General features: G+C 40.4%; 1 protein-coding gene across 8 annotated transcripts in view; it reads right to left on the bottom strand.

Moving 5' to 3' along the window:
* Zhx3 (zinc fingers and homeoboxes 3) overlaps positions 1-15,560 on the bottom strand; it is a 117,375-nt gene that overhangs the window by 23,150 nt on the left and 78,665 nt on the right. The window lies entirely within an intron of this gene.

Here is a 15,560-nt window from a genome sequence, read left to right on the forward strand (position 1 = left end):
TGGAACCCACTTTGTAGACTAAGCTGAGCCTTTTTGTTCTTAAAAACAACAACAAAGCTACTATTAAATCTTTGATCTGCTTGAAATTAAACTGAGGGACTTACTCATATGTAAAATAACTGTAGTGGCTATTTCATGGGACACTCTGAGAAGGTGTTTTTGCCCTGTGACCCTGCCCTGTTAACAGAGTCTGCTGCCATCAAGGCCTCCTCTTGAGGAGGCACAGTCCTGTCTCTGGTACATAGTCTCTTGTTTCCAAATGTTTTCTCTTCCTACTAAACCTAGCTGTCATCTATATTATATTTTCTTTCTAAAACTCTGGCCTTTAAAATACACACATACACAACACACACACACACACACACACACACACACCATCATTAACTTCCTTTAGCATATGTTCCAGCTATAATGACAGTATAGTAATTGATTAAAATAAAATTAGTATCAGTGTTTGGATTTGATATAAAATGTGGAGAAAGTTTAAACATCTTGATTCAAATTCTTAGTAAACAAAAAGAATAAACTATTTTTTTAATTTCTAAATCTAGCCTGATGATCATGATAGTAAAAGTAACAGCTATTGAAAAGGCTATGATAAGATAAACACACACCCAGATCTAACCACTTGTCACTATTTCCACTACCACCCTACCAATATCAGGAACAAATTTACTGAATTTAACTACAAAGATACTAATAGCATGTGAAGTTTAAGAAAATAAAACTACCTAATAATAATTTGATACCCTTCTGTGTCTAAATATGCACATTTACAATCATAACAAACATATATATTTCATTTTCCTCACACTATCGTACATATTGTCATTGGCTTTCATGATTAAAATGTCTACTAATTGCCTAATAATGTATTGCATTATTATCCCTATTGAACCTCTTCCCACCCTTAGGGGTCACAATATAAGGAAAAACTCTGCTTATACAGGATACTTTTCCTTTCGTAAGTATTTCCTAGGGGGTAAATGCACACAAGTAGGTTTATTAGCCAAAAGTGCATAATTTCTAAGTTCCTTTAAATGGAATTCGCAAATACTTCTAAGTAAGTGCTTTATGTAAGAGCTAACTTAAAATGACACTCAATGATGCTTCTTTAGTGAGCACATCTGCTTTTTTATCAGTTATGAAAGGCCTCAGACAGAAGGAAAGTACAAGTGAAAGAAGAAAACAAAAGATCAACTGAGATTCACCAAAAGTAAAACCAGACTTCAAAGGTCACTATCAATAAAGTTAAAAGATGCGGCTGGAGATGGAGATGGTGTTAGAATGCTATCTTGACAGTTGTGAGAGGCTGAGTTTAAGCTCCAACCCAAAAAGGGGCTTTAAAAATCATATATCTGATATGATATACCTGGAATATATATGAAGATATTTTACAACTTAAGAAAAAGACCATCTAGTTAAAAATGAGTAAAAGATTTGGTCAGACTTTTCCCCAAAGACATACAAATGGATAAGTACATTTAAAAGTGTTCAACATTGCCAGACTTGGTGGTGCACATCTTTAATCCTAGCACTTGTGAAGCAGAGGCAGGCAGATCCCTATGAGTGCAAGGCCTACCTTGTCTACATAGTGAGTTTCATTCAGGACAGTCAGAGTTACATAGTGAGAACCTGTCTCAAAAAACAAAAACAAATAATAGCAATAAAATAATGATCACCATTGGTAGCTAAGGACACCTAAATCAAAACTACAATGAGATTCCTCTGCACCCTACCAGGACATCTACAATCACACTGCAGAGAACAAATACTGGTAAAAATGTGAAGAAACTGGAGCTTTTTCACTGTTACTGGTAGGAAAGTAAAATGGTGCAGCTACTTTGAACAAAAGATTCTAGCAGTTCTTCAAAAAGCTACATACTTAGTTGCCAAATTTACCTAGCAATTCCGATCCCGGGCAGATGCAAAAGAGAATGAACATCTTGCTCACACCGAAGCTTACACAACTTTATTATCAGCTCACCGTGGCATCATTTACAACAGTAACAGAAAAATAGGTAAATTGTGAAACATCTATCTAATAGAATATTCTTCTGCCATAAAGTCTAATGGCATCTTTCTGGTTTTTGTTTTGTTTTACTCTTTTGAAGCATAACTTGGGCTGGCATCAAGCTCATGATCTCATTCTCCTATGTATTTGTCACAACATCAGGCAGGGGGGAGGTTTAGTACATATTGAATCATGATAAACCAGAAAACATTATGCTAAGTGAAAGAAAGCATCCACAAAATGTTCCACAATTGTTGTTGGTTGTTTGTTTTCTCTTTATTCTTTTGGGAGGCCGCCACCCAGCTCCCAAATAAACACATAGAGGCTTATTATTACTTGTAAATGCCCGGCCTTAGCTTGGCTTATTTCTAGCCAGCTTTTCTTAATTTAAATTATCCTACCTACCTTTTGCCTCTGGGCTTTTCCCTTTTCTTATTTCTGTAATCTTACTTTCACTCTTACTCTGTGGCTGGCTGGGTGACTGGTCCCTTTTCTCACTCCTTGATCTCTCTTCTTTGCTCTTTTTCTCTTCTAATTTTTCTCTCTGCCTATCAGTCCCACCTATCCATTCTCTGCCTAGCCATAAGCTGTTCAGCTCTTTATTAGACCAACCAGGTGTTTTAAACAGGCAAAGTAACACAGCTCCAAAGAGTTAAATAAATGCGACATAAAATAATGCAACATATCTATCTTTGCATCATTAAAACAAATGTTCCACAGCATAAACAAAATGTATCACATCTTAAAATAATATTCCACAATGCATAATGCATTATTCCATCTATATATAACATCTACAAGAGTAAATCCACATAAGACAGAAAGTAGACTAGTTGCCAGGGGCTGAAGGGCAGGGAGAAATGGTAGCTGTCCATAGGTATGAAGTCTCTTGGGACTAGTGTACTAAACATACACTAGAAAACAAGGTAAAGTGGTTCTGGGTTGATGGCTCAGTGGTATGAGTGCTTACTAATCAGCATGAGGACCTAAGGTGGACCCCCAGCACCCAGGTAAAAAAGCTGTAAACACCTTTAAACCAAGCACTGAGGAGGGCAGAGACAAGAAAATCACTGGAGCTTGCTGGTTAGCCAGCCTAACTGAAAAACAGTGAGAAACTCTATCGTCTGGGGTAACAAAGGGTTTGTGTGCAAATGCATGAGTGTATGTGTGCATGTGTGCGTGTGTGAGGCAGACAGAAAGAGACAGAAGTAGGGACCAGAAAGTCACAGCCTTTACTTCTATAGAAAAGGGTCATCACCCACACTTTTTCTTTTTGGTTTTTCTAAACAGAGTTTCTCTGTATTGTTTTGGAGGCTGTCCTGGAACTTGCTCTGTAGACCAGGCTGGCCTCGAACTCACAGATCTGCCTGCCTCTGCCTCTCGAGTACCGGGATTAAAGGCATGTGCCACCAACGCCCGGCTCATCACCCACACTTTTAATGTTATAATTCAAGTGACAGTTTTATGACATTCTGTTATTACCATCTACCCAGAATAAGGGTGAATGTTAATGTTTGTTAAGCATCATGCTTGGCAGGAGAGAAAAAAGAAAGAAAGGGACCCATGAACTAGAAGATGCACCACCAGCCAGAAGAGAGCTTGGGATCACCACAAGCCCAGCCAGCTAGCAGAATTCAGGACCTTGCCTCCATGGCACAAATGCAAAGGCACAGGGCTAGTACTGCTATTTGTGATAGGGACTACCAGATTTCACTGAGAAGCAGGTAAATAATGTCTCCAGTGCTTTATTTATACTGATCAAAAGTAGAGGAAGATGAGAGAGAGAGAGAGAGAGAGAGAGAGAGAGAGAGAGAGAGAGAGAGAGAGAGAGTTCAAGCCCAAGGTTGACATTAGATATCTTCTTTGATCACCTTCTACCTTTATATACTGAGGCAGGATTCAACCAGTTTGCTCCAGGAATACCATTTCCATTTCCTGTATGATGTGATTACAGACAGCTGTCACACCCATCCAGCTTTCATGTGAACTAGGGGAATTTGAACTATTGGTCTTCATGCTTGCATGACAAACATTTTACCCAATAAGAAATCTGGGTAAGACTGGATATATCAGCAACACACAGCCTGGTCTCTACACAGGGAATTCTAAGACAGCCAGGACTACACATAGAGACCCTGTCTCCAAGAAGAGAGGGGTTGCTTACAAGATCTACACAAGTTCAAGCAAGACAAAATCCCAGCACAGAGAAGGGAAAGTGAGCACAAAAATCCTACCCTTAACCAAGAAGCTATTTGCCATTGATACCTGCTGGAAGAAGCAAAATTCAGCACACCATAGGCAGGCCCCATGCTCAGAAGTAGTTGGCCAACACACAATGGAATCCATGGTTTTGTATGCTCTTTTTGTTATGTTTTGCTATTTTTTTTCTTTTGAATATTTTGCTTTGATTTTTTTTTTTGGTTTTTACGAGACAGGGTTTCTCTGTATTGTTTTGAAGGCTATCAGTCCAGCCCAGCCTTGAACTCACAGAGATCTGCCTACCTCTGCCTCCTGAGTGCTGGGATTAAAGGCGTGCGCTACCACCGCCTGGCTTGATTTTTTTTTTTTTTTAGAGACAGAGTGAGAAAACATGAAGTTGGGAGAGTAGTAAGTTAAATTCTATTTTTGTTTTTTTTAATTTATTTTTCATATATGAATGTATTGCCTGCTGGTATATATGTGCATGCCTGGTATCCAAGGAGGTCAGAAGAGGGAATCAGATCTCCAAAAACAGGATTTAGGTGTGGTTGTGAGCCATTGTGTAGATGCTGGGACTTAAACCTGGGTCCTCTGCAAGAGCAGCCAGTGCTCTTAACCTCTGAGTCATCTCTCCAGCCCCAATCCAAAAATTTTTTATTTTTGTTTCTTAGTGGCAATCAAGAGAACACTAACAACAGGATTCAGGGAGAAAGTGCTATGTTCAAAATAAATAAAAATTTCATTTGTAAATGAATTGCATCTTATTTGGACCTTGATTCTAACAAAGAACAGAATGCCATTTTTAAAAATTATTTTTATTTTATGTGCATTTATTAGTGTTTTGCCTGCATGTGTGTCTGTATGAGGTTGTTGGTTCTTCTGGAACTGGAGTTACAGACAGTTGTAAACTGCCAAGTGGGTGCTGGGAATCGATCCCAGGTCCTCTGGAAGAACAGCCAATGCACCTATCTGTTAAGCCACTGCTCCAGCACCACCCCCTCAGCCAATTTTTTAAACAGTCAGAGGAACATGTGTTAGTGTTTTAGCTTATTATCACATTAAAAACAATTTTAAAAAATACTCAAAACCCAGTGGTTTAAAGAAAACATAATTCTGAGTAGGCTTAGCTGGGAGATTCTTTTATTCATGGACCAGGACATGGTGTCCTCTCTCACATGAGTCATTCCCTGACTGGGATGGTTAGGACAGGACTCACTCTTCTTATATGACAGCTTGGGCCTTCTCACAGCATAGAAGTAAAGAATAGTCAAGACTTCTTGTATCTTGGATGACTTCTAAGAGAGGAAGTTGCCAGTTATCTTAAGAGCTAGATCTGGAACTGCCACTGTCACCTTTGGCACACTCCACTGGTCAAAAATAAGTTATAAGGCCAGTTCCAACTAAAGGGTAGGAGAAACAGATTCTACATGGTTGGAGGAAGCATCTAAGTGCCCATACAGGGAGCAAAGGTAGTATTTTTTTAGCCCATCTTCCAAAATTGGACACTGTATGGCATTAAAGGATTACTTCTAATGTCTTTGTATGTAACATTGGCATTTCAGGTATGTCAAAAGTTTCAAATTGGTTAATATGACACACAAAAATATTTATGAGCAAAAGAATTCATGATATAGTATTTACTGAAGGGGGAAAGAAGCATAAGAAAAAAAATGGGAACCAGGTATAAATAAAAAACCCTCACCATTCAGCATATATTTCATATTTTCATAATAAAAATAAAAAGTGGCATATACAAAGTTTTTATGATAAGCAAAGCCTTTATATCAACTTCAGAAAACAGTTTTGTTTTAAATGTCTATCTTCCCTTTCTTGGAAATTACTAACTTTGGCCATGACAACCAGATACCGCCACCCACCTTCCCACTGCCCAAGCCAACCCTACATAAATTGATTATTTTCTGGGAATTTTCCACATGACCAAGAAAACCAAGTTAATGAAAATTATACCATTCAGAAGACATGATATTGTCTCTCCTGCTCCATCCTAATCGCCTCCAGGGGATCATTACTGTTCCCACTCTCTTTTAACACTGAGACACTACTAAGCAAGAAGGGGGATAGGATATGCCCCCTCACAGCAGATCCTCATTCTAAGTCCATTTTCCTTTTAAGCTGTATTTACCCTGGCTGTCTACTAAACAGCAAATGTAGTCCATTTATTTTCACATTTCCTTCCAGGTGGCTCAAAGATTTTACAAACTAAATTAATTACTCCAGTTGGTTTGGTGGGTAGTTCTCATTATTTTTCTTCTTCTTGTCATCTTTCACTTTTTCTTTCTTCCACTTTTTTTTTAAAAAGCATTAAAGGGTACCTTAGGGTTACTATTGCAGCAAAGAAACACCATGACCAAATGTTACTTGGGGAGGAAAGGGTTTGCTTGGCTCATACTTCTACATCGTAGTCTATCACTGAAAGAAGTTAGGACAGAAACTCAAATTGGGCAGGAAACTGGAGGCAGGGGCTGATGCTGAGGCCACTTACTGCTTACTGGTTTGCTCCTCATGGTTTGCTCATAGAATTTCTTATAGAATCCAGGCCCACTGGCTCAGGGATAACACTACCAACAATGGGCTGGGCATTCCCCATCAATCACTAAGTAAGAAGCCTACAACCCACTCTTACAGAGACAAGTTCTCAGTTGAGGCTCCCTTCTCTCTGATGACTTGAGCATATGACAAATTCACATAAAACCAGCCAGCACAATATCTGTATAGCCAATCTTACTTTTGTGGTTTTATTGCTTTGTAGCCTAGAAAAGGCTTAGGTGCTGAGGCCTCTTTCTCCTCCTCCCTCAAGCCACTTCAGTGTTCTAAGGTTCTTCAAAGACAGAGCCAAGTGCACACAGCAGCCCCCAAATGCTTCGTTTGACTCTGCCTTGTTCTACTGCTTCTCAGGACAGTAGACTGAACATGGCCATGATCCTGAGGTGTTCTGGGAAATGTGGAACTTTATTGATGAAATACAGTTGGTTCCAATACTTTGGCATAAGATCTGAAGTAGATTTTGTAGACTTATCCTGGCTCTTAAGTCATAAGGCTGATCAACCCATTGAGTGGCATTTAATATTGGCTGTCAAGAGACAATAAGCTAACAGCATTCAAAGTGCTACTGAAGAAGTGAACATTTATTTCAGTGTCTTGGGCCTTCAATTCCAGGGTGCTGAACCCTGGGCTCTTACAACTTTTCCCTGTGCTCAGGCCTGGGGCAGTACCCTCTTCTGGATGAAGGACTTGGAACTCTTTCAATAGAGATGACAAGAGAAGTCCCAATAGCTTCATTCCCTTTTTGACAAGTAGAATCAATTTAAAATTTGACTTGTTGAGTTCACTTAAAAAGAGAACCAAGATGGCATTAGGAAAGACTAGGAAGCAAGATTGACAGAGAGAGCTAGTTTAATGACAAGAACTAAAAGATAAGGCTAACTGGCAATGCCTGCAGCTGCTGACCCATCAGCATCACAGGACTGGGGAGGGAGGACTAAGGAGGAGCACAGGTTTGTTCCTTGATGAACTCTCACATTTGCATCATTGACAAGAGCCAAGAGGTAAAAATAACCTAATGCCCACTGACAAAAGACTAAAAGAGAATGTGTTGGATACAGAGGGTAGAATATTTAGTCTTTAAAAAGAAGGGCATTGCGAGACAGTATTGCAACATAGAGAAACACTGAAATAGCTGAGTGAAATCAGCCAGACACCAGAAGGTCAAGAGTTCCCATACCTAAGTAAATTCCTGATTAATAGTGTTGGTAAGATGATCAAGATACAGATTGCATGTAATTCTCATTTGCTCCAACTACATTCTGAAATAGGACTTTAACTCATATAAACTATAGTATGAGCCAATACAGATAGTACTGTAGTTATTAGAATTCTTAACCCCATTCCTAGATCCTATTCATCCATGAATTTAATAACTAAAAGCTATCATTGTATGTCAGGCATTATGAACATGGTAAAATTCACAGAAGGAAAAAGGCAGAAAGTTCAGAAGTGTTAGAAATGCCTGTTTGAATGCCCAGATGGCCTTGTGGTGAGATAATCCCAGCCTGCCCAAACCAGCGGAGCTTCCTTAGCTTGCTGGGTAAGTTCACCCCAGATTTCTCCTCCGGGAGGAGAAAAAGGAAACAGTACTTTGATACAGATGTGAGGAGTAGTCATAGGAGTTGTAAAATGGTGAGCAGAGGTCCCAATGAATTCTCTTCTGGTTGGGCCGTGTCTTGAGTGCTTTAGTTTCCAAGTGCCACATTCTGAAAAGATGTGCACAAATTTGAATGTGCTCAGAGGACTGAGGATATAATTAGCAATAAAATGTGCTCAAAGGATTGGTCCCGAGAGAGATTGAAGAATGAATTGAGGGTGCTTACCCGGTACAGGAAGTTACTAAAGGGTGAGATAATGACCTTCAACTATGAGACAAGTCAAATACAGAAAAATCTTGTTGGTCATGTAGTAGACAAATAACCTATTCTGTACCTACAAGGGGCAATCAACTAAGACAGCAAACGTCACAGCTGTGGTAAGCTTTGAGTCCTGGTGACACAAAAAACTATAGAGGAGATCATGTGGAAATATAGCCCGGAAGGCAGCCAAGCTTCGCAAATTGCCCCCTTCTTCTACAACGAATGCCCTGAGTCCCTTTAGAGCTATGGTTTTAGCTTAGAGGACAACACAGGTAATATTTGGGCATTTCATCTTGAGGGGCAGTGCCCATGCATAGTACTACAGAGGCTATCAAAGAAGCTTGCCAGAGTTGATGTTTGGGGTGTAAAGGAATCCTACCTAGTTTCCGATCTCCCACATATCTGCAATGACCTGGGCCTCGATCTCACAAGCCTATTACTTTCTTACTTGTTACCTTTAACAACTAATAGTCTCTGAAAAATGTGTTATTTTAGCATTTAGTTGATTTTAACTTTTTTGTTTTGAATGCAAATAATATTCATATTGTTCAAAAGTTAAGAGGGTTCATGGGGCCAAGCTTCTCTGGGTCTCACTACTTCAATTCTTCAACCTAGGAGCAAACACTGAATTGTTTCTCGTGTATTTTCTATAGTGATTTTAAGTGTACACACACACAGTTTTTATCCTATATTTGTATTTTAAAAACAGATTAGGATATCTCTTGAAGGTTAGTTTATGGCAGTATAAAAAGTACTCCCCTGCTTCACAAGTGTATATTATTCCACTATCTAGATACACTATAGTTGATTTGACTGCTGAGTGCTTAGGTTGTTTCCCATCAATTGCTGTCCCAGTGCTGATCACGTATTATGTGCTTGATATATGTGTGGGCTTATTAACAGGATACGTTCCTAAACGAATAAAGGAGAGAAACTTCCATTTTTGTTTTCAAACTGGTTGAGAATGCCTGTTTTTGAAGCCCTTATCCACTGAACACAACTTCAGATGTCTCAGTTTTTCTCCAAATAAGTAAAAGAGAAGCAAATAATTCAGTTTTCCTCACACTCTGACAAAATGAAGCACTATGTGTCTGATCTCGGGGACTTTGTAATAAGGTCATCGAAGAGAGTCATCAATGAGACTAAGCCCGGGAGGAGGATGGACACAGGATCTGCAGGGGGAGCCAGGGGAGGGTTTTTATTTTTCTAAATGAATGTTCTTCAGAGGTTTTTGTAGGCATGCCAGCCTACAAGTTATTTAGCCTGTAAATTATGTGGCCTACACTGGAAAAATTCAATTAAAACAAAACAAAACAAGTGTAATTTCAGAAGTAAAACCACATTCAGAACCATTTATAATGCTTTTTAAAAATTTTAGTTTAAATTTAATAAAACAATTTATTTACTTTTGTATTTGAAACAAAATTTAGGAATCAAGTCTGTTTCCCAGTAACACATTTACTTTGAAAGCAGCTTTCTCACACCTCCACAGAACAAGTCCTGGCCACTTGCCTCTTCTGCTGCCCTAGACATGCTCCCAGCCCCACCCCAATCCCTTAAGTCTCATCCCACTTCCTGTATTTTTTTCTGTGGGTTTGAGAGGGTTTTGGCAAAGATTAGAATCTTTTCACTGGGGATACTGGCATTTCACAGCCTCCCTGTTCATTAGCAGTCTGACCCATTAGCTCCCTGAAACACTGTGAGGAAACCAGCTCAATCTAGTTTTCCCCTAGAACAGAAGCCCATTATCAGCAGCTCAAATCTCTGTTTGCATTTTGCATGGCACTTAGTAGTTCCAAATGTGTTTTGGTTGATAGTAATACCATCTTCCTAGACACTAAGTTGAAGTCTCAGTTTCCATCCATGTGGATACAGCACACATATCCTATACTTTCAAACATGTTTCCAGAACCCAACTACTACCCCACGTTGCTCCTGTTTCTCCCAACCTGATGCCAGCTACTGTCACCTCCTGCCTAGACCACTTTCAAACCCTGATGGATGTCCCTGTGTCACCTCTGGCTTTCCCTAGTTTATTCTCAGTACAGCCATGGAGCTATCCTGAACGGAACAAAGAGATAGATCCTGTCAGTGCTGTAAAGTTCTCCCTTGGCACTACTGTCTCAGAGAAATTTTAACATCACAGTGCACTGCCCCACCCCCACAGTTCTTTCATCTAGTCACTTCCTGCCCTCTCTCTACCACTGCTACCATTGCAACATCCTAATGCCAGCTGGTACTTCTGCCTGGAATATGCTTCCCCACATAGCCTGATGGCTCACTTCTGCATGTTCCAGTCTACGCCCCAGTGCTGGAGATAGAACACAGGGCTTTGTATGTTTGAGGCAAGTGCTTTTCCATTGAGCTACATGTCCAACTCCAAGCTCTTCTATTAGGACTAAATGAGTAGTCACTGTCTGAGACAGTGCCAGTGACCAGGCCCAAGAGTAAATACTGAAAACAAAGCAGATACTTTCCTAAAAGTTCCCCCTGGAGGTGACATATATTTTTACATTTTATTGGTTACACCTAGCCTTGGGAAGACAGGCAATTCCATTGTATCTAGGCGAACAAGGCCCAGGGTATTGGTGAGTAGCCTGATAACCACAGAAGACTATTGGTTTCTTGAGTTCAGAGTGGCATAAACTTAGCAAATCAAATCTACATGAAGGTAATTTTATGTGTGTTCACTACACAACACCATTCTAAAACACCTTTACATTTTTTGCTTTCTGATAGAGACTATTTTAATCACCAAGTAGTGATACGTTGACTGTCACATCACAGAGATGGCTGGTTGAACTGAGTCTTTCAAGTACCCTTACTCTGGGGCCTCTGTATTTATAAACCATGCTCACCCTTCTGAGCCTGAAGAATAACTTAGCATGCACTTTAGAGGTGATAACATCTGACTGGAGTAGGCTATTTCTGCTGGTGATTTGACAGTAACAAGAATTGAGGGATAAAAAACAAGGAGAGAGCTTTAGCCCTGATCCCTCAGTTGAATTATGAGTTTTAAATGCAGAAAGTATTAAGACCTGTGAGCACTCTGTGGTGGTTTTAAAGAAAATGGCCCCCAAAGGGAGTGGCACTATTAGATGTGGCTTGGTTGGAGTAGGTGTGGTGTCAGAAGAAGTGTATCACTGTGGAGGTGGGATCTGAGGTCTCATATATGCTCAAGACAAACCCAGTATCTCAGACCACTTCCTGCTGCCTGTGCAAGATGTAGGACTCTCAGCTATTTCTCCAGCACCATGTCTGCCTTCATGCTGTCTTGCTTCCTACTATGACAAAAATGGACTAAACCTCTGAACTTTAAGTCACCCCGATTAAATGTTTTCCTTTGTAAGAATTGTCAGGGTCATGGTGTCACTTCACAGCAATAAAAACCCTAACTAAGACAGAAGTTGGTACAGGGGACTGGGGGGTTGCTGTGATAGGCCTGGTCATGCCTTTGTTTGAAGGAATATGGACCTTGGGACTATGAATTAGAAAAGCAGTAGAATGATTTAAGTACTTATTAATGGGTCATATTAGAAGGAGCATAGAAGACAATGGTGCTGAGTGTGAGGTTTCAGAGGAGAATAATAATATGTGGCCTAGAGATCATTCTTGTGATATTCTGGTGAAGAATGTGCCTATCTTTTGCCTTTATCCTAATAGTCTGCCTGAGGCTAAAGTGAAGACTCTGCTGTGTGGTTATTAGTGTTAACTCCAATAAGAGGCGGATCTCTAATTTTGAGGCTAGGCTGGACCAACAGCCTCCAAAACAATACAGAGAAACCCTGTCTCGTAAAACCAAAGAGAGGAGAGAGAGAGAGAGAGAGAGAGAGAGAGAGAGAGAGAGAGAGAGAGAGAGAGAGAGAGAGAGAGAGAGAGAGAGAGAGAGAGAGAGAGAGAGAGAGAGAGAGAGAGAGAGAGAGAGAGAGAGAGAGAGAGAGAGATGGAATAAGAGGAACTGGTAACCTTAGGGCAAGATCACAGCCAACTAATATTCCAACTTGAGAAAAGGAATTAAAGAAAAGCTTAGCACCCAGTGTGGTGGTGCATACCTTTAATCCCAGCACTCCAGAGGCAGAGGCTGGAAGATCTAGTTTGAGGCCAGCCTGGTCTACAGAGCACATTCAAGGGTAGCCAAGCTTAGGCAGTGAAGGAAACCATGGAAAACAGAAAGCTGGTGAAAATGTAATTGAACAAGGGGGCCATGTTCCAGCCCCAGCATGCAGCAGAACTTGGCAACTTCAGCCACACAGTTCTGGCTTTAGAGCTAAGGATAGAAGAAAGGGGTTATGGAATTTGCCTCCAAGATTAAGGAAAGTCACTGAGGCAAGGCATGTGCCAGAGGTGTCCCTGAATGGAGGCCTAGAGTGGCCAATGCATGAAGTTCAAGCCTGGATTGCCTGGGAGACCACAAGATGTTAGAGATGCCAAAGTTATGAGATAGCTGTCAAAGAAAGCTGCTAACAGAGAGAGGAACTAGCCTAAGTGAAAGAAGTGTGTTGCAGTCAGAAAGGTTGAAAGGAGTTGGAGATCTGAAGAACATTTTGACATCAGACATGGGGATGCTGAGTTTGGAGTTTGCCCAGCTGGTTTTCAGTCTTGCTTTGTCCACCATTTCCTTACTATGTTCCCTTCCCTGTTTTGGAATGATAATGTATATCCTGTGCCATTATATGAAGGAAGTATGTGATCTGCTTTTTGATTTTAATTTTACAGGTCTTTACACTTCAGAGGTTGCCATGAGTCTCAGAAGAGACTTTGAACTTTACACTTTTAAATAAGTTTGAGACTGCTATAGACTATGGGGACTTGTGAAGTTGGACTGAATGCATTTTTGCATTATGACATGGCTACAAACTTTTGGGGGCAAGGGAGTGAAATGTGGTGGTTTGAAAGAAAATGGCCCCCAAAGGAACTGTGGCCTGGTTGAAATAGGTATGGTCTTGTAGGAGGATGTCATTGTAGAGTCAGGCTTTAAGGTCTCTTACATGCTCAAGTCACACCCAGTATCTCAGACTATTTCCTGTTGCCTGCACAAGATGTAGGACTCTCAGCTATTTCTCCATCATGTCTGCCTGCATGCTGCTTTGCTTCCCACCATGATGACAATGGCCTAAACCTCTGAACTGTAAGTGAGCCACCACCATTTAAGTGTTTTCCTTTTTTAAGAGTTGCTGTAGTCATGGTGTCTCTTCACACCAACAGAAAGCCTAACTAAGACACATTCAGAGAGCAAAACTAACCCAGTTCTGGGCTTGGCAATTCTTTATCACTCACAGACATGAGGATGGACAGATTTGAACTTTGTGTAAGCTCTTTATTTTCAACAGAACTCTTGACTACTCCAACCAGCAGATCTGCTGTGTTGTCACAGTTTTACCTGTACACACTGCTGTAATAAGATGTTTTCTTACCTGTGCTGTTTACTGTAGAATGCTCCTGACTCACATCATCTTCTTACTCTGTCTTACTCTGTGACAGAGTTCTCCATGTAAGAGGAAAAATACAGCTTGTCTTCTTTTTTATTATTTTATAACATTATTGTTACATTTCTTGATTCTCCTGTGCATGGGCATACATGCCACAGGAATAACAATTTGTGGGAGTTGTTTCTTTCTTCTACCATGTTGTTCCAGATACTGAACTTGTTAGGCGTAGCAGCAAGCTCCTTTATCTGCTGAGCCATCTTAATGGACCACAGCCCATCATTTGGTAAACAGTAATAATCATTGTAACACTGTCAGACCCTTTATGCTGGTTAGCTTTATGTTAAATTGACACAGCTAGTCATCATAGAGGAGGGAACCTTGATGGAGAAAATACCTCTATAAGATTGTGCTGTAGACAGTTCTTTAGGGGATTTCCTTAACTAGTGATTGATGGGGAAGGCCCAGCCCATTGTGGGTAGGACTAACCCTGGGTTGGTTGGGTTCTATAAGAAAGCAGGTTGAGCAAGCCATGGGAAGCAAGTCAGTAAACAATAGCCCTCCATGGCCTTTGTATCAGCTCCTGCCTCCAGGTTCCTGCCCTTTTTGAGTTACTGTCCTGACTTCCTTCAGTGACAGACTATGATGTAGGAGTATGAGCCACGCAAGTATTTGGCCATGGTGTTTCATCACAGCAAAAGTAATCCTAAGAAAGGTACAAAAATCTAAGACTCCAACAACTGTTTACTTAAATCATTTTCAAGCCAGAAGTAAAGCAAACATACTCCCATCTCAACCATTGTCCTACATGATTGTAAACATATGTACACATGCACAAACAGATACATACACTCAATCAACAAGAATCTAGGGACAGTGTTGGGAGTGAGTTCACACAGATACACACACACACACACACACACACACACACTCAAGTAGGCCTCTTTTGGATAGTGTTTGGGTGAGTTAACTTTCTCAGCAAAGTAAGATATACATATTTCCTTTCTCTGAGATCAAAGGTGCCTAAATCACAAGTTTCTACTGGGCACAGTAGCTCCACTTGTAACCCCAGAACTTGGAGGCACAGGCAGGAGGATCATGAGTTTGAGGCTAGCCTGGGCTATACAATGATATGCTTCTCAGAAAAAAATAGTTTCTAAGAATTTCTCTTAATTGTATGTCTTTAAATTTTATGTGATGGGTGGGGGAGATGGCTCAGTGGTTAAGAGCACTGGCTGCTCTTAGAGGACCTGGGTTTGATTCCCAGCAACTACATGGCAGCTCACATTGCCTGTAATGTAACTCCAGTTCTAGGGAATATGACTCTAGCATCTGGCTTCCTCATTATCAGGCATGCATGTGGTCAGCATGCAGGCATTTGGGTAAATACACAAAACATAAATGAATGTTTTAAAATGTTTTGATATTATATGTCTGCCTTAAAAATCTGGCAAAAGTTATATTTGTTTATCTGCCTTTAAGCAGAAGGTATATTGG

This window comes from Mesocricetus auratus, unplaced genomic scaffold, assembly GCF_017639785.1.
Source record: "Mesocricetus auratus isolate SY011 unplaced genomic scaffold, BCM_Maur_2.0 Super-Scaffold_100028, whole genome shotgun sequence".
Taxonomy (NCBI): Eukaryota; Metazoa; Chordata; class Mammalia; order Rodentia; family Cricetidae; genus Mesocricetus; species Mesocricetus auratus.